Below are 27,801 nucleotides of genomic sequence, written 5' to 3'. Positions count from 1 at the left end.
ATAGATCCATGAAGAAGAATTCTGATGTGTGTTTCCAAAGAGAAATAAAAACTGTGTATTTTAGAAGTTAACCCAAAACTATGGTGCCATAGTTGAACTTGAGTACTTTAAAGCCAGGGAAGGAATCTGATGTCTGAGTTAAAGTTGTATTTTTTTGGCCTTCTCTAGTCACTTTCCCCTACCTGGCTAAGGCTAGGTTTGGGACGAAGGGTAGTGGCAATAAGGATAGCGCGTCTACAACTGCACTAATGATTATTGTATGTTATTTTGCTGAGGCCAGTGCTATTTTATAGGGAGCTACTGGTAAAAAAGAGCTTTGTGGAAGAATAAAGGTTTGTTTACATAAATTTAAGGTGTGGTTCACCCAATACATAGAGGAGCCAGGAGGAGGCGTGATCATGTCATGGCAAATCTGTCACAGCAGTGTTAGAGAAGTGCCACTTGATAACTCAGGAAATGTGACTGCATGAACCAAGTACAAACTGGGGCCCACATTGTCCAATCTCCCCATGATGCTCCATTATAAAGCACAGTCTAGAAATCAAAGTAATTATTACTGAAAGCTAATCTTTCATCTCTTAAAGATTCATGAAAGTAGATTAAATGTATAATCCACAGTAAAACACCTTTTCAAAACTGCCTTTGCTTCTTTCTCAGTTTCTCAGACTCCAAAGCTGCTCCAGAGACCCTCAAAAGGCTATTCTCGTATAACATGTGGCTTTTTTTTTTTTTTTTTTACCTCTTCTTTTTAGCTCTTCATTGTGCAGATGTACTCAGCTTCTCTGGCTGTTTTTATTTCTGCCTTTTGTTTTATGTAATTTGGTTCTGCTTATTCTTACAAAAAAGGTTAGGAACTAGTTTGGCAAAATTCTCTTAGGGCATAAGTTTAAGGGAAGAGAAGAATCTGAGCTGATAAAGAGCAAGTTCTCTTATTACTTGGGTTGGGAATAGGGTTCTTAAATTATTTCTAAGATTATAGGTAATCTATTTTGTCCTCATCACAATCTATAATAAAAGCCAACATTTGTTAGTAGTTAATATGTTCCAGTCATTTTGCTAAGTATTTTACATTAATTATGTCATAATAACTAATGTTATTTTACAAATGTGTAGTGTTACTGTAAAAAAAATAAACTGTAGTTTAAAGAAGTTGAGTGCCCCAGGTTATACCACTAGTCAATGGCAGAACTAGGATTTCTCAGTTTGGCTTGTTTCCTTCCAAAGCCCCTGGTTTTAACCATCAGAACTTTAGGCATCAGTGGCCCCCAGTGGCTGAGGTTATATGAGAATAAAGCAATAATTTAAATACAATGACACCTATATGTATATAAGAAATGCAGTTGAACTCCATTTTTAAGTTTTTTCTTCTTTTTTATACAATTTTTCAGCTAAATTCACCATTTTGGACCCATATCTATGTTAACATACTGGTTACCAAATGTTGGACATTTGTCTGCAAATTAGTACTAGAACTTACCATCCATAAATGCTTGTCATTTTGGGAGACAATTCAAAATGAAATTTTCCTTATTTTTTTTTTTCCCATTTACAGTTTTCATCCCAAAGTTCAAAGAAAATTCTGTGGTCCAGGGTTACAAACTTGAGTCCATTCCCTCTGAGTAGTATATTCATCACCACTGTGCCTCATCTGTGAGGTTGGAGAAAGAATTTAGGAGGAAGATTGAGAGCTTATCAGAGCATGGCAGTGATGAGCAGTGCCCAGAGTGTGTGCAATGAAATTCAAATGCAGTTGTCAGCTACACTGTCAGATATGCAACCTCCAAAATTATCTTCCCATTTAATCTCTACTTTTTAAACAAATTTCCCTTTTTGGTATAAATGTTTCTTTCCTAGTTTTGTATCCTGATTGAAAGTGAAGTGCTATGCCTCTGATGAGATCCATCATCATTCTTTGAAAGATAGGTCTCAAACCAACACTTTCTGTTTCTCTTCTGGCAGATGCCTTCAACCTGGAGTATGTGTCTTAAGTCAGTCCCTTTCATTTTCAGTGTCTGCGATCTGTGTTCACTCACCATCTTGGCAGTTAGTCTCATGTCAGCTCCCTTGGCTGCTGGTTAGTTCTCTTTCCCTTGAAACTAGAGTTTGAGCTAGGTATGTAAAGGAAACAGAAACAGAGGAATGGGGGAGGCTGAATGCAGGATTCTGACGTTACATTTGGAGGCTTTGACTTTTTGAGTTAAAACAAACACTAGAGCTACAAAAAGAATCATTCTAAGTCATCTGTCCCCAATGTTTTGATTCTATTACAGAAAGGGCTTGTGAAATTATTTCAAGAGATCTGCATATCTGTATACAGATGGAATAAATAACTTTTACACATACATGTACTATTTATTTTTCACATGGAAATAGGTGCTGTTTTAATTAATATAACGTTTTAATAATATTAAGTTTACTACATTTATTTGGTATTATACATTTTCTTAGTCAATATATTAATAAAGGCAAGAGATTCAACTACTATATGACATTTAAATATACATTCTTATGTGTGAAAGGATTTCTCATTTTTAAAACATTTGGGAATCACTAATCTAAATAATGGTGGTTCCCATCTGGTCAATAACATGGGAAGAAATGTGAAAGAGCTCAGAAATATGAAAGCACTTTTACAAGAAAAAAGAGCAGGAGGTCGCTACCCAAAGCTATCACTTCCTGTCAGGAGATTAGCTGACACATCCTTGTTTTACCTTGGAGCTATGGAAGTCTGTGGCTTGATTTAGCATGGGTGTTAAAGTACCCAGTGTCAGCAAACTAACAGGAAGAACTTGTCATTTCTACTGGTATTCTGAGCTTCAAAATGGCACAGCACTCAGGTATATCATAATGTATCATAATGTCTTTGACATTTTCCTAAGGAAAAATAATAGAGTATGAGTCAATGTGCAAATGAGAGAATAACGGGCTATCTCTGATCATGAAATGTCTACTTCTAGTTGATAATCAAAAGGATCATCCAAAGGGCATAGCAGCTAAGTTGTTTTGTTGGTTTTTACCTACCCTGATTTCATGTTTCCTGCTTGTGGTAAAAGAATCTCTGTTTTCCGTTACAGAATTGTCTGTAACCATTGCTGGCATATAGCCCAGGCCTGGTCTCAAAACTGCTAGAATTATTGAGAAGGAGATGAACTCCTCCAGAAGGGGTTTTGAAGCTGATTATAAGTCAGTTTTATGAGGAAGTTTTAGAAGTCAGGTACTTATGGTCATCTTTGCTATCATGAGGGAAAGGCTGCCTATGAATACAGCAAGGTAGGAAAGCTGGCCAGCAAATGGAGAGAGTCCAAAACACATCATTTGAACACATCTGCTCTAAGTATTCCTGATTTTGATTTTTGGGTTATGTATGTCAATCAAGGTTCCTTTGTTGCTTACATATTTGAGTTAAGGTATCTTCACTGACACCATAAAGAAGCCTGATTAACAGAAGTTTTCAGATGGCATTTATTATCCTCTTTGCATTGCTTCTTTCCACATTCCAACTCTAAGTGAACTCCACTCTGCCACATCGAGACTGTCCCAGTCTTTCTCCATTGTGGACCCCTCAGTGTGGAGCAGAAGGACTTTTCTCCAGCTCACCAGTTGACTTCTAGGGACAAGGCATTCCCAGCCACACTGAGCAGGTCAAAAAAAGGTGGTGAGAAGCAGAGATTCTATATTTCTCCTGGGAAACTTGACTTTAAGATGGCAAGGAAAATTCACATCAAACTAGAATGTTCTAAAATGTAAACTGTAACTTTCTTTCTAACTGGCAATAAATAGTGTGTGATGCATTGCAGCATACAAAGGTTGCCAGTTTTTGACAGAATAGCTTAGTACCTCAGCTGGGGATTCTGCTAAAAGGGGAGCCTATAGTAAGCATTATTTTATGGAGATGGGATATTTTGATGCTGACCCTTTGATTTTGCTTCTATTCCTTTTTTTCTGCTCTTTTTTTTCATTCTTGTTTCCCCTGCTGTTTTCTTTTGCATTATCACTCTTTTCTTTGTCTGAAATTGGATCCACAGAAATAAGCCTGTAATATGGGGACATGAGAAGCCCTAAATTGCTGTCATTTTGATTTTCTACTTTATTAATATTCCAGAATATGAAGCATACAGGAGGTATTTTATTTAGCTCACTGGCCCTTCAACTTAGTCATGCTATCTAAGCCTTTGCATGGAAAATTTGAATATGCATCATAGCATCTAAAACCGACATTTCTAAATCTGTTTGTGGTACATTATGTAGGAAATTACTTCAGTCTCACTAGTACTTGAGAAGTCTTCATCACACATCATTCCAACATCTTAGAAAAAGAGGCAAGTGCGAGATTTGCATATAAGGGAAAAGGAGGAACATCAACATTGCGACCCATTGCTGGAGATTAAACTGGCTTCCTTTATTAATTGGATATGGCTCATATTTGATTTTTCTTTCTTGTGTTGCTTAATGCACAGCCAAATAAGATAATTGTTCTTCATTGATCTTTGCATAATAGTTTTTTTTAAGACTGAAATTAAAGTCTCTTTATAGCAAAATTAAATGCCTCCTCCTCCAAGTACATGCAATAGCTTCCAGTAAGTTTTTAAAAATAACACTTAAAGTGTATGGGGCACTTACTATATGCCAAGCATTTTACACGTGTTACTTTATTTGGTCTTTAGAACAATCCTACGAGACAGGAACCATTAGTCTCCTCATTTTATAAGTAAAAAAACTGAGTTAGAGAGATCTACCAAGCTGTTCAGAGCCCAGTATAAGATATGTTTCAATCCAGAAATCAAGCTCCTAACAACTACAGAGGATTGGCAGAGGGAAGGATGAAATTCCCTGTTCTCTCAGTATCTTGTGAATTCTTAAGGACCCCTAGAGTCAAGGATGAATGGGGGACAGAACAAGACAAGGTCACTTCCTGCTTGCTGGTGTGAGACCATTCAGGAGCAAGCTACCAGGAATAAATGAAGGCTAGATCTTGGGGGGTGGGGGTAGGCACATACTAAGGTAAATTTGAATTCAGTGAGTACTTTTGCAGCAATTTGCAGGTTTGGCAGTGGTCTCTTTCCTTGTTGATGGCCTGACAATACCCTGTGCCTAAGATACCCTGCCCTCTTCGCTAGCATGTGGGTCCATCATGGAAACACTCTGACCATGATGGGTTTTCAGTAACTTGAACTCACTTTCCTTTCTCTCACTTCTGAGTCTTTATATGTTCTTTCCTTCTGTCTAACATACTTACCCATGCCTGTCTCTTCTTCCCCTGTATATCTCTTGCTCACCCTTCAGGCCCAAGTTTAAATGTGTTTTTCACTGTGAAGATTTCTATGCTACCCCTGAAATAATTCAACTATTTTTTTTTGGCTCATTTGACTGTAGTGTCTTTTTGTTTTTATCCTACATACTAGAATATAAGATACCACAGGACCCCTTATGTATATTCATGAAGACTTACTGCTTTAATTATAACTGTGTGTTTGATTTCTGGTTTCCCCACTGGATTGCAGCTCTTTGAGGACAGGAACTATGCTTTTTGTTCACCATTGAATCATTTGTCCCTAGTATAATACCTGAAGCATAGTAAGAACTTAATAAATATTTACTAAACAAGTGAGTAAATAAATTAATAAAATAACTCATTAAATTCACTGTCACTGAATATTGGAATGGCTCAATAAGTAGTTATCAAAATCCATGTGAGCAGGTGAAACTAAAAACAACAGCAACAGCAACAATAACTTGCCCTTATGGACAAAACAATATGACATATTACTTGGAAAGAGAAGAGAATGATCCATTATTGAGAACCTATTACTTAAGGAAAGTATAATGCAGTGTATGTAATTTTTTTTTCTTAACCTACAGTAAGAAATACAGCAAGGCCCAGTACTTGTGCACACAAAACTAAAACAAAATTTTCACAGGATATTTACCTGTGTTTGGTGGTGTTTAGGATCAGCCACATCTGGGTTGTATACTTGAATCCACCACTTAAGAACTCAGGAGTTGTGTGCAATTTTACTTATACTTTCTGAGCCTCAGTTTCTTCAATTTTATGCTATTGATAATATAAACTTTGCAGAGTTCTTGTCAATAATGAGCTGTATATAATAACAGTTTTTATTGTCTGACAAATAAGTGCTCAACAAATAGAAGCTATTTTTATTAGATGGAATTTACTTATATGGCATGTGACTTAGAGTTTAATCTCTTAACAAAGGCTTAATTAAGTTTGTAACATGTTGGCTTCAATTGATGCAATTTGCAGCCATATTGGGAGCATGGGTAAAAATATACTGTGCAAATGGATCTGGTAAGTTTTATTATTAATCACCTTAAGCATTTCCAAATAGAATGATTATGAGTGACATTGAGATTGCAGCTATTGATTGTACTTCTAGTAGTAGAACTTGTCCAACATAACCTCTTCCAACGTACTGGTAATCTTGTTTGGCTTCCTGAGGTTAATGTAAAATACATTTGCCTCACCTAGGAGCCATCAGAACTTTCCAGTGGCCTTTTGACAAGTATTATAGAGTATCAAATGACAATGGGGCCAACTTGCCAGCATTGTTCATTTCCATCTTAGCTTAATTACCAACTCTGCTGCCTGCTCTTCAAGCTTGGGCCCAGAGATTAATCAAATACTAGAAATAGAAAGTTGGCTTCTGTTTCTGCCCCCTCTCATTTTTACTGTAGTGGATGTGAAGACAGAGAAGGCCAAATTTCTTGTTCCCTAGGGTTCTACTGAAGGTGTGTTTTATGACTTAACTGGGCATGTTGCTTCAACTGCTACTCAGTTCTGGTAACTGTGAAATCATTCAGTTTAATATTTCCCCTGTGGACTTCATGGTGTATTAGGTGGTTACTAAACCCCTGGACATCTGAGGTGGGGCACAGCTGTGATTCTGAAGGGCTCACTCATTGGTGGAGAATGGTGATGGCAGAGCTCATGAATTTGGGATGCCATTTTAAGGTTGTTAGCTACCCAATCAACCCTGCACAAACTCTATCCTGAAGAAAATTATAGAGATTCAGGGAGAACAAATTTTTTAGTCTCTTGGGCAATTGAAATATTCTACAGACAGAACTACCAGGAGAGCTGAAATTGAGAAAGACAATTTTACACACATGTATTTTCTTAGGTAGGAATATGATTCCACATACCAAAGAGGATCCTGAGAAGTTTTTTTGTGTGTTTGGTGATATAGTGAAAAATGCGTTAGCAAAACATATCCCCTGAAATAGTTTATTTATTAACAAGAAGCAGTAAAAACCACTGAAGTCTAAGAATGGGATTTAATTCTTTATTCTACTGCAATGGTGTGTGTTGACTTGTGTAAATCATCTATGTTTTGGTCCTTCCCCGCACCTAATTTGTAAAATTCAGATTTAACTGCATGAAATATAGAGTACAGTCCCAACATTATAGTATAATTCTCAGATTACTTCTCTGATTTTCTGAAAGTCTAATGTGATCAAGCTGAAGTGTTTTTGGTTTGGGTTTTTTGTTTTTGTTTTTTTTTTTTATTTGTTTGTTGGTTGGTGTCTTTTGATTGGGATTAAACTCCACTAACATTTCTGAAACAGAAGAAAACTTTTGCACTGTGCTAAGGGACTCCACCTTAGCATGTGACTTACCAGGCAAAAGAACCATGTGTGAGATGCTTCAATAAAATATACCCCTTCAAATACTACATTTATTAATGAGTAGCAATAAAAGAATGAAAACTAGAGTTTTCAAAATTTACACACATGATCTCATTTGTAAAACCTCTATTTAAGTCATTCCAATTTGTTGGTAGAAGAAAAGAGCTGAAATTTTAAAAGGATTAATTTCTCACCCCATAGAAATTTTTTATTTCTATGTTTACATAATTAAGTGGCAAAGATGGATTGTAGCATTCATGTTCTTGACTTTTACCCCGCTGTGAAATACCAGTGGGCAGGATATTAGGAGTCCTTTTGTACTTCCCTTTGTACCTTTCAACTTTTAACCAGACACTCATAACTATCCATACACATTTGGAATAGCTAAGGCAGAAGAAGCTGTTAATCTGTGAGATGCAGAAACCGAGGGAGATGGTTGGTAGGTTATTTTTAAAGGCCTCTGAATCCTCATGAACACTACATATTTACCTGTTCACCAAATATCTCAGTCAGTTCAGGCTCCTATAGCAAAGTACCACATACTGGGTAGCCTATAAACAACAGAAATTCATTTCTCAGTGTTCTGGAGGCAAGAAGTCCAAGATAAGAATGCCACTATGATCAAGTTCTGGCGAGATTCCTCTTCTGGGCTGCTGTCTATTGGCTTCTTGCAGTATTCTCACATGGCAGAGAGTAGAGAGAGCTCTTTAGGGTCTCTTTTATAAGGGCTTTAATACCATTCACAAGGGTAAAACCCTCATGACCTAATTACCTACTTACCTCCAAAGGCCCCACCTCCAAAGACGATAACATTCAGGGTTAGGAGTTTCAACATAAGAGTTTTGGGAGACACAAACATTCAGTCCATAACACCAAATAAGTAATACCTCAAATATGTGTGAACAATTCTTCTATTACCCAAATATTTCTGTACAACTGTGATTATTAAAACAAATAATTATGTAAAAACATAACTGAATTAGTAACAATTTTATGTAGTATGTATTTTCTCTATCAATGGATTCTGAGAGTACAACTAATATTGTCTGGACTCTGTGAAATTTTGGATATTAAAATGAGGCCCTGTGACCTTCTGGAGGTTATGAAAATGTTCTATATCATGACTTGGGTGTTGGTCAAATGGGTGTACACATTTGTCAAAATGCATTGAATTATATGCTTAGGATATATACGTTTCACTAGTATGAATTTTATGTCGGTTTTTAAAAATGAGGCCTCACGTACTTAACCCAAATATACAACAACATCCTAAGTCCTAGTTAGCTTTCCCCTTGTAGGCTGTATTTGGGGTGACAGTAAGGTGCCCTTCCCTATGTTGCCTTCTGTGAACTAAACCACCAAAAATCAACATCAGTGGGTGAAAATGGCCACCTGTGAGTGAAAACCAAGAAATTTCCTACAAAGATTTGTCTGAAAAGTGTGAAAACAGCTGTAAGGACAACCAAAATGATCAGGATATAGATTTGTGAAGGCAGAAAGAGAATGTGATTGCAATTTAGGAAATGGAATCTAGTTGTTTGGAGAGAGCCACTCAATTTATTAGGTATATGAACAGAAGGATAGTCAATCTGAAGCACTGAAAGGAAGTCTGAGGAATATCTAATGCTGCCCAGAGAAAAAATGTCCTGGACCTAGTAAATTCAAAGTCAGATGTTGTTTTCAGCAGTCTTGGTCCAGATAAAATAGGCCCAAATCCATTCCCTTTCTATGTTCTGATTCTCTGTCAGAATAACCTTTTTGGACACAATCTTTTTTGTGTGCTGGTTTTGCTTTTCAGATAACCTAATTCTGGGAAATGAGTGCCTTAGGTAGAAGGGGTGAATATTTTAGACACTTGGAAAGATGTATTCAATTAGTATTCTATGTACATCAGTCTCGTTTAAATTTGGTTGATGAGAGTCAATTCCTTTGCATCTGATCATTTCTAAAGATTTCAATTTTAAGTTTATGGATTTGCAAAACTGTGATGATTCCTTGTATTAGTAAAAAATTTTTGGTTTTCCAGTGACAGAAATACAAATCAAACTTGCTTAAGCAAAAGCAGAAATTTGCTGGCTCATTTAACTTAGAAATTCAAGGTGGCACAGCCACCTTGATCAGGATCCAGGGGCTTAAATAATTCAGTTTGGAATATTGCATTGCTAGGCTCTGCTTTACCTTCCATTAGCTCCATTCTTATTCAGTCTTTCCTTGTGTCTTGACAAAATGGTTGTCACCAGATCTAAATTAGTCCTAAATTCTAAGACATTCTAGTGAGAAAAGAACCTCTATTTCCAACAAAATCCTAGACCAATATCTAATTGGCTTGATTTGGATCAAGTGGCTAAGCCTGAACTTATAAATGGGGCCAAATAGATAGAATGTGCTGATTGGCCTGAGATTGGGATCCCAGACCTTTAGTGCAGCTGAACTATGGGACAGCTCCTCCCAATTTGCAAGATGAAGAATGGAGAAAGGAAGAGTTCTCAAATGGGAAGTAGAGGTACTGATATCAGGTGAGTAAAGAATGGAAGTTCGGAAGGTAAAACACAATAAATACCATACCCTTCAAAGTCACACTGGATTGTGAGGCTTTGCCTGGGCTGCTAATCAATAACCCCTGACTGGTCCTTGTTCTCTTTCCTTTATCCCCCTTCTTTTTCCCCAACCAGCCCAGGAGACTAAGCAAATATAAGTGGTCACAGTTTCTGTGACCAATCTGTTCTAAATTTAGAAAAACCAATCTGTTCTAAATTTAATTTCAGAAGTAAATCAAATATAATATGGAGATTGTATCTTAAGGGCATAACCCCAATAATCATCCTTATATAAATGGAAATCTGCTGAGAGCAAACAGATATTTTGAAACTAAAATAACATTTTTTGAGATGCTATCTTCTGCTTTGGATTTTCTACTGCCCTCCTCCTCTTCAAGTTCTTTGAGACTGGGTTTTTGTTTGTTGTTTTTGTTTGTTTGTTTTTGTTTTGTGATGATGAAGCAAACAAATAAAGGCTACTTTGTAACAATGTATCATCTATTCATTCTTTCATTCTTTTTTTTAATGTTTATTATTTATTTTTGAGAGAGAAAGAGAGAGAGACAAAGCATGAGTGGGGAGGGACAGAAAGAGAGGGAAACACAGAATCTGAAGTAGGCTCTATGACAGCTCAGAGCCTGACACAGGGCTCGAACTTATGAACTGGGAGATCATGACCTGAGCTGAAGTCAGAAGCTTAACTGAGCCACCCAGGCGCCGATCTCTCATTCTACACTATTTATTAAGCACCTGTGTGTGCCCAGAACTGGTTCTAAAATAACATAGCATAAAAATTCCATATATGTTATTGTGAACCAGAAGTAACTAGAGATAAATGTGATTTTGGAAGTTATTTTGTCAATGTTCAACATAATATGGTCATAATTAAATAGTCAGGAATGGAGCAGGCCAGAATAATTCAACCAATGTTTATTAAACACCTACTATGTATGCTAAAAGTAAGGACACAGAAATATTCCATAGTTATGGAAATATAGGATGTTGGGCACATAAAGTGGGTGCTTATATTAGTTTCTATTCCTGTTACAACAAATTATCACAGAATTAGTGACTTAAAACACCATAGATTTATTTTCTTATAGTTCTGGAGGTTTGGAAGTCTAAAATGGGCCTTGTTGGGCAAAAATCAAGGTGTCAACAGGGCTGCATTCTGGAGCTCTAGAACAGCATCTGTTTTCTTGCATTTTCCAGCTTGTAGAGACTGCCTTCATTCTTTGGCTGATGGAAGGCCATCTTCAAAGCCAACAATGACTATTGAGTATTTCTCAAATCATATCATTCTAGATCTCTTTTTCCTCTTTCTTCCCCTTCTGAGGACCCTTTTGATTCTATTAGCTCTTTTGGATATTGTAAGATAATCTCCCCATCTCAAGGTCAGCTGATTAACAACCTTAATGCCATCCACAACCTTAATTTTCCTTTGCCATATAATCTAATGTATTTGCAGGTTTCAGAGATAAGAACATGAACATCTTTGAGTAAGGGGGGACATTATTCTACCTACCAAAAGGTTCAATCTGGATTTGGGGATCAGAAAAAGCCTCCTGGAGAAATTGATACTTAAGAAGAAATTGAAAAAGTTCATATTTCTTCTGGAGAGAAGAGGTATTTGTAGACAGACTGCAGCAGCTATGAGTGCAACAATTGGATCTTTCTTCAAGAAAGAATGTATTCAGCTGCAACAAATGAGTTATCTGAGTGTCCAGCTATAGTGTCTTTGTATCTGCCTCGGCTTCTGAGGCCAGGGAATTCTTTTTCCAGGTAGCCCAGTCCATGACTGAGCACAGCAACAGTACTAAGTTCTGACCATTTCCACCAATGTGGGACTCCTCCAATAGGCAATCATAGCTCTGGAGCTCCCTATTGGGTTGGCCAAGACTTTGTCAAATCTGAGGCCCTTCTTGTTTTCTTTCATAAGTGTCAGATCAGCACTGTGGTCTGAAAGTTTTCTCAGGTCAACTCTCCTTCTTCCTTCGTTATCATTCACAGGTATTACCCCCACAAATGACTTGTACTCTTACCTTGGTATCAGTTCTCTGGAGGACCCAATTGGGACACAGAGGCACCACAGGAACAGAGGCTCAAAGGTGAGAGCATGATCTTGCAAGTAGTTCAGTATAGCAGGAACACAAGATTCAAGGATGGACCTGGTCTTGAAATTATACATGCTCACTTGGGTTTTATTTGTCAGTATAAACTTACTGCTATAACAAAAATCCCACATTTCAGTGGCTTAACACAGTAAGTATTCTTTACTCTCCAGTGAACATACCACGCAGCTATTCCCAGTCAGGTACCTTTCCCTGGGACTCTGCTTCAAATAGCAACTGTGGAACCAGGGTTCCTTTAGTTTTTCTTTTCTTTCCTTTTCTTTTCTTCTTTCTTTCTTTCTTCTTTCTTTCTTTCTTTCTTTCTTTCTTTCTTTCTTTCTTTCTCTTTCTTTCTTTTTCCCTCTCTCAGATCTTGAGCCAGCATTCAGGAAAGTAGACAGGAGGATCATGCATGTGAATGTTTTATGGACGAGGCCAGAAAGTGGTGCATCTCACATTGTGGGAGAACAACTACATATATCCCTGAAGTTTTAGGAGTTAAGTAGGCTTAAGTGGAGAAGGACCCAACCCAGCTAGTGTTGATGAAGGGATACTGATATAGCATAGTGTACCAGATAACCCAGAACTTTGTGGACATGTCATAAATGTTTGTTGAATGAATGAATCTGGAGTCAAATGGACCTGAGTTCAAATCCCAGATCTACTACTTGGCCTTGAGCAGGTTCCAAGCTTTGTTTTCTTTATTTGTGAAATGGGTATGAAAATGTCTATGGCATAATGTTGTTATGAAATTTTTTGGGGATTGAGCATCTGATAAGTATAACTAACACTCATTGAGTGCCAATGAATGGATTCTTTTTTTAATGTTTATTTTATTTATTTTGAGACAGAAAGAGAGCATGAACAGGGGAGGCACAGAGATAGAGGGAGAGAGAGAATCCTAGGCAGCCTTTGCACTGTCAATGCAGAGCCCAATGAGGGTTTCAAAGTCTCAAATAGTGACATCATGATTTGAGCCGAAATCAAGAGTCAGATGCTTAACTGACTGAGTCACCCTGGCGTCCCACACTTCATTTGATTCTTAATGAAACTCTAAGTTGTAGGTGGCATTATTATCCTCAGTTTATATACAAGGAAGCTGAAACTTTGAGGCACTAAGTGTCTTGCTTTACATCATATAGCTAATAACTGGTGGAGCTACAACTTGAACCCCACCTTCAGAATCAGTGTTCTTAACTACAGCACTATTCAGTACTTATAGCAAGTTAATTGCCAAATTTGGTGTCTGATACATAATTGATGCTCAAGAAATTGCAGGGCAGAATTATCAGCAAGTCCAGGAGCAGGTGATGTACAGTAATCCAGGTAACAGGCTAGTAACTGATATTAGCAAGGTTTGAAACAGGTTTATGGTGAAAGTCTAGTTATTAGAAGGGTTTGACAGGAATGAAAGTGAGCATCCATCCTGGGAAACTGCTACATGGTATAGATTATGGGTACAAAGACTGTGGCACAGGGAACCAAAATAGGGACTGAGGTCCTGAAATAGTGTCACAAGATGGGAATAATGTGGAAACCAAGCAACTAAATTGTAGCTAATGCTTAGAAATGGACTACCAAGAAGCATGGGTGATTTTATGCCATTCAGAGAGCTCTGACCAGCAAGGAGTCAGTCTGGAGGATACTGAACCACAGCTGGGGATTAAGGGTCCAGATAAGAGGAGCAAGAGAAAGGCAGTGAGAACCGTCATCAGGCAAGTAATCCCAGCCATATTTACTGGTTACAGTAAATTGCTGGCTTAGCAAAACCGTGTGTATGTGTGTGTGTGTGTGTGTGTGTGTGTTTATTAATCAGTCTTCTAGTGTGTATGGAGTTATTTTTAGAATGCATCCTTCATAAGCCTCCTTTGGATTCCTAAGACGTTTCTACAGCTACCTTGTCAAGATAATTCTCCAGAAAAATAAGCTCACTTCTTGCAGCAAACAATCAACAAGGGCAATAGTAAAAGAATAAATTAAAAAACCCTCAATCATTACAATAAAAATAAGCTTTTTTGTCAAATAAAGACTAGATTTTCAATTAAGTAGCTATTTACACATCATCTTTAAAATATATGGGGCGCCTGGGTGGCTCAGTCGGTTGAGCGTCGGACTTCAGCTCAGGTCACGATCTCATGGTCGTGAGTTCGAGCCCTGCATCAGGCTCTGGGCTGATGGCTCAGAGCCTGGAGCCTGCTTCTGATTCTGTGTCTCCCTTTCTCTCTGCCCCTCCCCCGTTCATGCTGTCTCTCTCTGTCTCAAAAATAAATTAATGTTAAAAAAATTTAATAAAATAACATTATTAAAAAATATATATTGGATCTTCCTAACTTTTTACCATATGAAAAAATAATGCAGTGCCTTATAGAATGACTAACCAGGGCATATTCATAGGAAAAGACTGAGGAAATTAGTTAGATAACAATATAGCCCCTTCTCCCATTTTCACCTTCCTTCCTTCCTTCTTCCTTCCTTCTTTCCTTCTTGCATTTCAATGCAGAATTAAAAAAAAAAAAACAAAAAAAAACCTGGCCTGGAATTTGGGAGGGAGCACTGGATCCTAGTTCTTAGGAATGTTTCTTCTCCTGGCATCCTCTGAAGGAGAATGTGGGATTGAGCTAATACTGGCAGGGTGAAGGGTAGCTTCATTTCCATTCAAGTTTGCATCTGTTTCAAACAGCACAACTAATTGTGCTTCTCTGGTATCCTACTAAAATTTAGGTTCTTTGAGTCTTACATAAGTTTTCCATGAACTAGTTGTTAAGGAATGAAAAAATACAAATTCTAGTCTGTAATCTAGTTTGGCAAGTATCTTAAATTTTCTGTTCCTACGCAAACCAAGGAGTTTTGACTAGATTCAAATTTTAAAAATCCTGGCATTTTGGCAACATGGTAAAGCTTTTATATTCATAGACTAAATATAGAGAACATGCCCACATATGGCAAATTATAATGAAGCAAGAATTACACCACTCTAATCCTATGATCCATGAATTAAAAAAATAATTCTGCAAGAATAGTTGGAAGACTCCAAAAATAATAATATCAATGTTAACGAAGTACTAGAAATAAGATTGGGGTCAACATTATCTTTCTCCTTTCTTTTCATGTCATTCCCTTTCTGAGGCATGTAAAATTAGGCATTAATTTTTTACTTATAGTTGGCAAGGTATAACAGTCTGGCTTAGACACTTGGGCCAATAATAGTAATAATATCAGACATTTCTCACCATATGGCAGGTACTGTCTCAAACAATGATCTTACTTAATTCTTATCATACCCTCCCCAACACACACACACCATTTTACAGATAGGGAAACTGAGGCCCAGAACTAACAGCACCAGGCTAATGAATGGAGACCTTAAGCATGAAACCTGGTTTGTTTGGCTTCAAGTCTATGCTCCTCCCACTGCACCATATGGCTTCAATATTGGAAACGTGTGCTGCACTGAAGGGAAGACAAGAGCCTACTTTGGGAATTAAAGAGAAGAATAAGGCTACAACAGAACAAAAGCCCTTGCACAATATATAACTTATTAAAAATTTGTAATTTCACAAAAACACCAAAAACTTAAGTCATTTTGCAAAACAACTTACAGATCCCTAGCAAGCATCCAAAGAGACTGCAAGCATCACAAAATGGTTTTGAAAATCCCTGTCTAGATGATCTTTAATTAAGAACTTTTCAGTGTTAAACCTGCATCTGTCCTTGGCTGATCTTTAATTATTAATATAGGGTAGTCTCTATCTTTAGAAGGGCAGATATATTACCATTCTTAGTTTTTTGTCTAGGGCTCTACACTTCTCTCAGAGATTTGTACAGTAACCTTCAACACAAATATAAACCTAGGTGAAATTTGGGGTGGGTGAAGCAAGACAAGGAAAAAATGAGCACTTGATTTAGCTTTGGGCCCAGCAGTGGAAGAAGGATGGACTAAGCAATTGACCCTCTCCAATCTAATCAATCTCCATTTGGACAGGGGAATTCATGTGTGAGGGCCTGGCTGGTCCTACTTGCAGAATGGGGCTGCACCCGTGGCTGAAAATGAGACTGAATATCTGCTTGAGACTCTACTAGGGAACAGAATCAGCCTGATAGAGTCATTGAACCAAGCAGACACTGAATGCTGGCCGGTCCCTAGAGAGGAAATCCACTCTTTCTGGGGCCTGGGCCCTAAAGGTTTTGCATGATGCCTGAGGATTTTATTTGGAAGAGTAGGTCCTGGGGTGCCTGGGTGGCTCAGTTGGTTGAGCATCTGACTTTGGCTCAGGTCATGATCTCATGGTTCGTGAGTTCAAGCCCCTCACCGGGCTCTGCTATCAGCCCAGAGCCTGCTTGGGATCCTCTGTCTCTCTGCCCCTCCCCCACTCACAAATTCACACACACTCTCTCTCAAAAATAAATGAATATTTTTTTAAAAAGGAACAGTAGGTCCTAAGAATTGCTTCTTGATCATATATTCCCGGTTGGCTTCCTAATCCCAGTTCATCACAGGGTAACCTTGACAGAAGCTCAGATGTTTTGAAGTATTTCTGGCACAAGGAAGAGCAGACTATTGCATCCTCAAGAAAAAAGTACACATACATATATGTATGCATGTATGTACTGATGTGTAGCTCTCTATACATACATGCGCATGTACACACACGTGAGTTGTTCTTCCCTAAGAAGGAAGAAGGAGTCTTTCAGATAACATGGAAAGCTTCCAGACTCGTTCTGACACCAATAATGTGTAGTCTTACACATATTAGGGTCAGACTCTGTCTGAATAATGATCTCCTCTTAATGTAGTATGTTGTTACAGAATCATAAAGTCTGAAGGTTGAAAATTGTAACTTAAAATTTAACAACACTATTTTATTGAGGCATCACCACAAGTACACAGTATTTGGGAAGTGGAGGATTGAAACTTTGACTGAGGACAGGTCTGGTTTTTCCTGGGTCTCTTGATAGCTCCCTTATTTCTGCTTGTCAAATAATCTAAGTCCAAGAGGTGTTTTTCAATTTGGAAAGTGCAATGATCTTTTCTGAATGCACATGTGTACATGAGTGTGTGTGAGTGTGTGTATGAATGTGTGTGACTACCTATTCTTTCTACATAGTTGGAGGCTGTCAGTAGTCTGTGGCTTCCTACACACTCATCTTGCGGCAATCCATCACAATGAGCAATTGCTGTTTTACTGATAATTGCAGCCTATGAAAGAAAGGGTAGAAACTGCCTGAGAGAGCACATAGCATTTTGCTTTAAAAATTCCCGTTCTCTATTTAGCTCCTAGATAAATCCTCACTCCCACTGGATATATTTCCCCCATGTAGGCAGTTCTGCTTCTCTTCTCAGCTTACAAATACCACAGTTCAGAAAAAAAAGACTGGTATCTTGCTGAATAGCTACCATGTAAAATCCAGGTAAAGGAAAATTATGTTAAAAGGCATCATGGCATCATGTACTTAAATGTATAGACACATTATTTTCTGAATACTGTACTCATAATACACATCTTTATCATCTTTTTTCACAAATATGTTCTCTTTACTTTTTCATGTCCTTAAATATGCTCTGAGAAAGCATGATTTTCAATGGCTTCCCAATAAGTATATGAACTTTTGACATAAGAAAAGCAGTGTGGGTGTGACATGGACCCCGGGAAATGTATGATGATCCTCATCATAGACACTGCATGGATCTTTATCATCTACAACCCTGTGAGAGGAGGCTGGGTTTTCCCCAAGAGAGCGAGAAGGAAATAGTAAACTTAATGCCGAGGCCTCATTTGTGCTCTCCATTAATTATCCCATTTAATGCTTTAAAAAACTTAATGAACTATTATTATCTCATTTTACATATGAGGAAAGTGAGGTTTAGAGTAAGATAGCTAGTAGATCTTGAATTTGGGACCAGAATTGTCTGAGTCTAGGCTCTAGTTCTTTCTATTTCACCACAGTGCACCTCTGAAAGGTAAACAGAGTCTCAAAATCAAGTCACATAAAATGCCCCAGAGAGCCACATGAAACAAATTTTTTTGAAAGTATTATGAGTGAGAATAAGACATTCAGTTACTCAGAATTAAAGGGACAAATGCAATGCCATATATAGTTCCTGAAGCCTAAAATAGGAGTCTTGTGGCCAGGCTGGGAAGCCTTTCTCTACATGAGTGGTTGGAATCAGGGAGACTGGACAATGATAGAGTAGCTGCTAAGATGATGTATAGTTCAGGCTGGAGGAGTGCAGCCAGCTCAGCTCCAGATGAGCCAGGCACTGGAAGGGACAAGAATATAAACTCTTCATCACTTCTAACAAGCAAATTTGCTGGTATAGATAGCATTCCAGCAATGTAGGATTGAAGGCACAGTGAGAGGTCTTTTAATGTATGTCAGTCAAATGTCTTTGACAATATTTAATAACCTTGGCAATAAACTTCTGTACTATATAAAATCATGATTTCTTAAAACATTTTTAATAATTTCATTTTCTCAGTTTGTATTTTTCACCTTTCTTTCTGCTGATCTACCTTTTTACTGGGCGTGACTTTCTGACACAAGCAAAGACCAGGGCAAACATTCAAGTAAGTAAACTACCAAGAAGACCAGCAACCTATACTGTCTTCCAAAAGCCACCAGTAGAATCAGCTCCCCGTCTTCACTCCAGGGCTTCTGCCATCCAGTGATGGCGGCAGGTGGGACAGGCAATTACAGGTGCCACTATGCTTGTGCTAGTCCTTAAGCTGATGCAGAAACAACAAACATGATGCCCAGAGGGTCTCAAATATGCCACTCTTTAATTCACAGTCTGAGATGTTCCCTCTCAACTCTCAGTAATGGGGCTCAGAATAGGCTGGGAGAGACATGTTCCTGTTACTGATGAGCTCATTTTTTGCCTAGTTCTACCACCTTAGTACATTTTTTTGACCAAAAAATATAAAATATTTCCAAGCATGGACAATCACATGAATTATGGCTATTATGTATAGAACCTAATAAAACATGTATTTCTCTTCACATGGTTTAAAGTATCAATCTCCCTATACCAGGATACAATAAATAGCACCACTACCATCTGCATTCATCTTTAACAAACTTAGGGGAAAGGTCACTACATGCCAGGGAAATCAGAACAGCACCAGAATGTGCAGTGCCAGGACTGGGATGGGGATAAAGCCAGTGGCATTGGTAAAGGGCTAGATATAATGACAGCCTTGGCAGCTGGTAGGGTCAAGAGATGGACACAGTTATACAGTCCCTTTTCACTCCTTTCTGAACCTTACATAATGCTATAGTCTCCCCGGGCTGAACAGAATATCCTGTCAAAAGCAGGGGTATCAGAGAAAAGAAGACAAAGAAGCATTACAGAGCAGATTCACTAGCTCCCTTGAGCCTTGTCACTGATTTCTGTCATCTGGTAATAGCTTGAACTCCCCATTTCCCAGCCTGCCCTCCTCCAGAGGAATTTACATCTCTACAACCCAGACAGCAATTACAATGAACTGCAGACATGCGGGGTCAAGAGAGGACTGACAAGGTTAGCCTCATGTTGTGAGAACAGGGCGTTAGAGACATAGCCAAAGGCTTCCTTTGCTCCAAAGTAGCATTTTATTTCTATTAAAAGATCAGATACTCAAATTCTACACCTAGATATATACCCAAAAGAATTGAATACAGGTACTTGTATTGTCAATGTTCACTGCAACATCATGCATAAGAGCCAAAAGTTAGAAACAACCTTCAACATCAACAGAGGAATGGATAAACAAAATGTGGTATATACATACAATGGAATATTATTCAGCCATATAAAGGAATGAAGTTCTAATATGCTACAATATGAATGAACCTTAAAAATATTATTTTAAGTAAAATAAGCCAGACATAAAAGGACAAATATTTCATGGTTCCATTTGTATGAAATATCTGCAATAGTCAAATTCATAGAGACAGAAAGTAGATTGGAGGTTACCTGGGGCTAGAGAGAGAGAAATAATGAAAAGTTATTTAATTGTTACAGAGTTTCTGTTTGGGATGATTAAAAATTTTTTGGAAATAGAGTTGATATCACACAACATTGTGAATGTAATACATGCCATGGAATTATAGGGTTAAAAATAGCCATAGGTTAAAACAGCAACTTTTAGGCTATATATATTTTACTACAATAAAAAAAAGATCAGTTACTCAGAAAGCATTAGGTTTTTTCCCTTGTTATTCAAAAACAGTCATTTTAGATTCTTGCAACTCGCTGAAAATTTTTTGATGTCATCATATTTGCACATATTTTCTCTTTCTGCATTTCTCCATTGTCTGATCTGAGTAACTCTTAGTAAAAGTAATTACTTAACATTTATGTAGTCTCAGCACTCTTCTATTCTATATAAATTAATGAATTTGATTCATGTGAAAAGTACTGTTATTAACATCCCTATTTTACAGAAAGGGAAGCAGATATTCTCAGTGTCACACAGCAAGTAAGGGAAAAGACAGAGCTGAGTCCTAGACAGGCCCCAACACTCTTGACTGTTACTATGTGACATCTTTGGGACCTTGCAATAGACAATTTTAGGGAACTTGTGAACAATCAGACTCATGGTCTATTCCATGCTAATTGAATCAGAATTTATAGAGGCCCAGGAATCTACATTTTAAAAAAGATCCACATGTTCCAACTTCAAAATTTACTACAAAACTGCAGCAATCAGTGCCAGTGTGGTCCTGGCATTAGGATAGACAAATAGATTAATGGTATAGAAGTGAAAATGTTTTACATTCTGGTAGAGCATAGAGAAGAGGTCGACAATGGTTGGAGGTGGTTATGTGAGACTGTAGGAAGAAGAAGTCTCAGGAAAACTCAGCACAGTAAATTGTCCAATTGGGAAATGATCAAGACTGAACTATGACAAGAAGTAGGAGAGAAGAATTATTTGAAAATAACTCTGTGTTATCTAGCTTGGATGACTATTAATAGAGTAATAGAATAGAAATAGGAATCGAAAATGGGAGAAAGCATATCTTTCTTGAGGAAGAAGACCGTGAGTGATTTCATTTATTTCTTAAATATAAGTAACTTGTGAAGCAATCTAGAGTGGCTTGGAAATACCAGTCAAGAAGTATGGGCTAGAGATAAATTTAGGATTCAGGCGCTTGTAGGTACTAACTGAAACTATGGAGGAAGTGAGATTCTCTAAAAAGATCAGAGAGAGAGAGAGAGAGATGGGTTGTGCACTAAGCATTAGGGAGTAACTATATTTAAGGAGCAGTCAGAAAAAAAGAGGCACAATTAATGGTGGTTGAAAACTAGATGAAGAGGTAGAGGAAGAAGTAAAAGAGGTTTCAAGGCAGATATTTCAAGAAGAATGTGGACCCAACAGACCCATTAATAAAGTACTTATTACGATAGTTTTAGTTGCAAGTAGCAGAAACTCACTTGAACTAACTTAAGCAGAAGAGAATTTAAAAATAGGATTCAAGAGTGTTTCACTCAATCTAAAGGCAGACTATGTGCCTAGACCTCACAAGGGGCTGAAATCAGGAACTGAACAGCTGTCAGGAACCCAGGGAGGTACCTGTTTAGTTCTCTAACCAACTGCTTCATTCATCTCTCTGCAGACTGTCTCTATGCTCTTGCTCACCCAGCAGTGCCTATTTACATATTGAGTAGTTCTCTGAATCCCAATTCCAAATCATTAGAAAGAGAATCTGATTGGCCCCAGTGGGTCAGCTATCCAACCATGATCCAATCAACCATGGCCATGGTAGTCATGAGAAAAAACATACAGAACAAACATGGCAGCCATGATTCACTTCTGTGAGTAAAGGGAACAGTTCTTAGAGAACACTCTAATTTGGGCAGATACCCCCCAAAATATCTACTACACAATTAATCAAAATGACTGCACAAAGATTGGTTGCTCTTTCATGGAGGCATCAATTACAAAGAAAGTAGTGAGAATCATGACTCTCTGTTCCTGTTTCCTCTGTTAGCCCAGAAGGAAATTTGCATTAATGTCTGTGTTGGTTTCTCCATAACGGAGACAAGAATAAAAGAAATTGAATGCGAAATGCCTTGACATCCTAAGGTCAAAGAAACTAAAATAAAAGATTGTTTTTAATAAAAAAATAAAGATTGTTTTTATTTTTTTCTAGAGACAGCTAGAGCTTTCCAGTTGTTTTTGCCTTTGCCTGCCCTCATTGACTTCCCAAATTGTACTAGCTGCTCTCTGGCTTTCATTAATCAAACTGCCACCTGTGATAGACTGCTGGTCCCTCGTCTTATTTTGATTAATTCTATTCTCACATTCATCTCTCTCCAGCACAGTTTGCAGTGGATGATTTGTTAGGAGCAGAGTAGAATGGCGGTGGGGGGGGGTGACTAGAGATTTGGAGTAGTGGAGTCATCTCCTGAATCTGATTGAATTTATCTGTTAACAGAAATACTTCCTCCCCCTTCATTCCTTCCAGCTCTAAGAATAGCAGTGCCAGCTGTACTTGCCTGAGCCATATCTAAATTAATAAAATAAAGTGGGATTATTGACATTTTCTTGCTTCAGCCAGCAAATGTGCATCTTTGAATTTTTATCAACCAAAAATGCTCTTATAATGGAGCATTCACAGAAATGGGCTTGACATAAAAATGATAATGCATACTTTACTCATGCTAATTATGCATTTGTATTCCTTTTACTTATGTTGTCCTTTTATCTACTTAGCATTTCAGAAATTAGTATTAAACTGAGGCAGCAAAAGGACAGCAATGTAGCTTAGTAGTCAGGAAGGCGGTTCTGTGGTCAGGCTTGTATCTATTCCCAACTCTATTACTTAAGACCTACGTGACCTAAGGGCAATTATTTAACCTTTCTGAGCCTCCATTTTCATACCCACATAATTATGCTGTATTGAGGTTTAAACTACACACACACACACACACACACACACATATATGTATATGTATACGTATATGCATATGTATATATATGTATATGTATATATATGTATATATACATATATGTGTGTGTGTGTGTATATATATATATATATATATATGGAGAATGCACTATAGTATCTGACACATAGCAAAGGCTAATTAATGTTAGTTCAAAAAAAAAAGCTGTTTTGGTGGTCTCCCCAATAGAGTGACTTTTCAGCCACACTATTCAGAAGCATTAAGCACTGAGATAGAGGAAGAGCTTAATGTGTAGATAAGCCCAAGAGAGATCTGGGAGCCTGGTTTAGCAGGTGAAAATAGTGGAATCCTTGCTGGTGGGAATGGGGTCGTGCTGTCTATGGCGCCTCTGCACTACTTTGGAGAGTGAGACAAAATTAACTGCTTGAGAACCTGTGCATTTTTTACACTTGGTGTTGAACACATCTGGAGGTCTCTGGGGCTGACCCACCTTTATTTGTGTGAAGGCCTGAGGAAGCTCTTGAGCAAGAACTCCTGAGGTTTGAGAGACTGGAGGTCACAGGCCAGGCTCAGTAAGAAGGGAAATACTGAAAACATTTGCCACTCAAATATCCTGTGGTCCAGACTACGGGTCTCATTCTTGACCTACAAGTAAGAGAGAAATGACCTTCACTCACACCTTTGTAGGGCATTCAAAGCACAAGTCCACATCATTTTGTGACCAACTTAATATTACAAATCAGGGTGAACTAAAATTTCCCACCTTGAAATAACTTTTAGGGCCTAAACAGGTTAAGAACCCAGTGACCTGAGTAGCACATTTGATCACCCAGAAGATGAAACCATAAAATAAAAAACAGCTTTAGGACCCTTGGCAGGTGGAGGGATTAGCTTGTAAACACAGGCAAGACCCAGAGACAGAAGCTGCTTTGATGGGGGTATGGGCAGAGTGAAGAAAATGCCATTTGTGACTGTGGCTGTGACACTAGTATTACCCTCTTGTGAGGTACCCTGAGAAATAATTGGCACCTTACAAATTTTGGGGAATAAATTCCTAGTAATTAAGCAATTTATATGCATCATGCTTGTGTATTGTTCTTTTTTATTTATTTTGCTTCTAGGGATTAATATTGAAGTTAAAAGGCTCAGTGGATGGGGTGCCTGGGTGGCTCAGTTGGTTAAGTGTCTGACTTCAGCTCAGGTCATGATTTCACGGTTTGTGGGTTTGAGCCACGTTTTGGGTTCAGGGCTGACAGCTGAGAGCCTGGAGCCTGCTTCAGATTCTGTGTCTCCCTCTGTCTCTGCCCCTCCCCTGCTTGCTCTCTCTCTGTCAAAAATAAATAAACATTAAAAAAAAAGTCTCAGTCGTGGCGCCTGGGTGGCTCAGTCGGTTAAGCGTCCGACTTCGGCTCAGGTCACGATCTCACTGTTCATGGGTTTGAGCCCCACATTGGGCTCTGTGCTGACAGCTTGGAGCCTGGACCCTGCTTCTGATTCTGTCTCTCCCTCTCTCTCTGCCCCTCCCCTGCTCATGCTGTCTCTCTCTGTCTCTCAAAAATAAATAAATGTAAAAAAAAATTAAAAAAAGGCTCAGTCGAGTCTGTGTGGTAGAAACATGGGCTTTAGGGACTGAGAGGACTTGGGCAAGTTACTTTGTCTCCTTGCCTTTTTTATTTCATCAATAAACTAGGAATATTAGAAGATTTAATTAGACGATGTGTGAATATGTTCCTGGCCTTAAAAATGGAGTTTTTGGCATAGCAATAATCGCCATTACTGCTTAGCAAGAATCCATGTATACAATCATATTCCCTTAGTTTCACAGTTGAAGGCAGAAACATGAGAAAGGACATTCGAAATTAACGTACGGTTAAGAGAAAAGAGGTCTGCAATGAGAGGAGTGATTTGATTCATTCGTGTTACAATTTATAATTATTTAATTGCATGGAATGTGTCTCACACTTGTTTTGTGTTTTCTAAAATTTTCAGCATAGCTCTAAGTCCACTTAGGGTAGGTGCTTAGTAAATACATATTAGTGTACTGGTTCGGGATGCCTCTCTCAATCTGGGATAATAATAATGCAGCAGCAAAGCCACTGCCCTAGGAGACAGGAGACTTGGGTCAAGACCCAGTTTTGCCACTAATTCGCTGTGTCAGCTTGGACAGGTCTTCAGTCCTTAGCATATTCTTCCTTAAATTAAAGAGTTTCCCCCAAATCGTTTCCAGCTCAAATGTTCTGTATTTTTACATAGGCTCTGAGGACCTGGAAGAGTTTTGTTTATAGAGAACAAGAGGAACATAAAAATAAAAATAGCACACAGAAAGGCCCCATTATGAAATTCCTGGTATCGTGGACACTGACACTATGTGAATATCAGAGAAATAATAACAATGTAAACAATTTGAGTATCTATTAAGTTTCAAGCACTGTGCTAAGTGCTTTACATACATTATAATGTATGTAAACATTTAATAATGCTGTGAAATAAGTATTAACATTCCCAGTTATAGCCAAGGAAAATGAGGTTTAGGCACTCAAAATTTTCCATTAATTAGGCTAACATTTCAGTGACCCCTTGTCTCATACACTAATCAGGTAATCTGGTTTGTCTTTCTTATTAACAAAGAGAACTGGAAATTAATATTGGGATTACATCCATAGCTTTTGTCTCTTTATTTTGATTCATAACCTTCACTGAACTATAAGTTCCTTAGGGAATTTAATGAATGTTGTGCAGATGGCAGCAGAAGTCATAGATCCTTTGAAGTAGTACATTTATAGTTACGACATCTCTTAGATAAGGAGTCAAACTTTGTCCACAGTCTTCAATGGCAGCCTGAGAGGATTTAAGAACATCTCAAGTAACTGTCCAGAGAGTGCTTCAAAGGTCTAACAACATGATAAAAATCACTGCCACTATTATCCTTTCAGAATATTATGTTTTCTCATTTCTTAAGTTCCTCTACCCACATATCTATTTCATAGAGTCAAGAGTGCTTGTTTTGAAGCAATAAAAAGTGAATCATTTGTCCTAGATTTCTTCACTGCCTTTGATCTACTTCTCTATGGGCTTTAGTTCTGGATCTTCACCACATCTCCTCTGGATTCTGTGGGTAGAGATGATCCCTGAATACTTACAGGGTATTTGTGATAAGCTTGTTGATAGCACTTCAGCCTGCTTATTACACCAACTGCAATCTGTCCAGGCAGAATTAGATTATAAAGAGCTGCCATCTTGACATTTAAAGACCCTTCAAATGAGAATGGTCCAGGGCCAGATGATGAAGGACCTTGTTTGCATTGACAGGAAGTTTGAATTATATACTGAGAGAGAAAACATTAGAGAGTTTGAAGCAGGGGAAATGTGACCTGATCAGATTTGGTTTTTCAAAATGGCATTATGACCACAGGAGAAAAAGTCTTAGAGAAGATTAAGAACTGGCATACTAAAACTAACTGGAGACTTTTAACTCCCATTTCCCTTAGAGCTCCCTGAAGGAGAGAATTTGTCATTCTTTCCCAGGTGTTCTGGTACAGAGATTAAGCAATAAAAACTATTGAATTAATCTGTGAATGAATAAAGAACTCAAAGCTGCTTGAAGGCAAGAAGAGTTCTTTGTCACAGATCAGTTTGTGAGTGGCTACTGTTTGCAATGAGTGGTCTTGGTTCAAAAAAGCACAAAGTGGCACTGAATCTTTTTCAGTAAATTATAAGCTACTGAAAGGCAGCAGCTATAACTGTTTTGTTTGTTTTTGTTTTTGTTTTTTGCATCCCTGCTTGCTAGCCTCCTAGCACCTGGCACAGTTATTTGTACATAATATGCCATTAACAAATGTTTACTGAGTGAAAAATTCTATCTGTAGATTAATGGAATCCTGTTTTCAACATCTTTTCTACATTTACCATTGCCTGTCAGTGTGGCTGATTCTGAGAGTATACCTATGAACAATGGACAGAAGTAGAAACAAAGAATGCCCAAATTGCAGGAGGCTTTAGAGGTCATCGGATCCACACAGCCCTATACTGTGGGCATCAGTACAACTGCTGTGGGTATTGCTTTCTATTTTGGTCTTTTGCTTGACCCCTGCCTGACTTCTCTAGCTCTGTCCTCATTTCTTTTCAGTCCTGGGTAGTACGTATCTGCACTCTACTAGATCCATTTGAAGCTGTAAAAATAGGATGAATTCCTGGTATGATCCAGTGAGTGTCCTTCATCCCTGCTCAAATCAGCTTTTTACTATCACTTAAAGGAAGGCCCTTTAGGCCAAGAAGTACTGGGAATTCTAGAAGTAAGAATGTATCATCAGTATACTTGAAGTAGCTTAGTGGCTTTTTGCATGGTGTACCAATTATGCATGGATTTTGCATGGTGTACCCTTATCAATTGCCTTAATAAGCAAAGCCAACATAGCTAAGATGGATGTTAGGGTTATATAAATTCACTAATAATTTTATCACTAATTTATCATTCCTGGGGATTTCACTGGGACTTTTACACCTCTTATCTAGTCACAAAATATTTTCATAGATCTTATTTCTCTTTGTCGGCACTAGTTTTTTCCATTTAAGTCTTTTACAATGTCACTCATGAACATTTACTCTGTGACAAGCACTA

The sequence above is a fragment of the Lynx canadensis genome, chromosome D2, assembly GCF_007474595.2.
Source record: "Lynx canadensis isolate LIC74 chromosome D2, mLynCan4.pri.v2, whole genome shotgun sequence".
NCBI classification, from domain to species: Eukaryota; Metazoa; Chordata; class Mammalia; order Carnivora; family Felidae; genus Lynx; species Lynx canadensis.
This window is presented reverse-complemented; position numbering follows the sequence as displayed.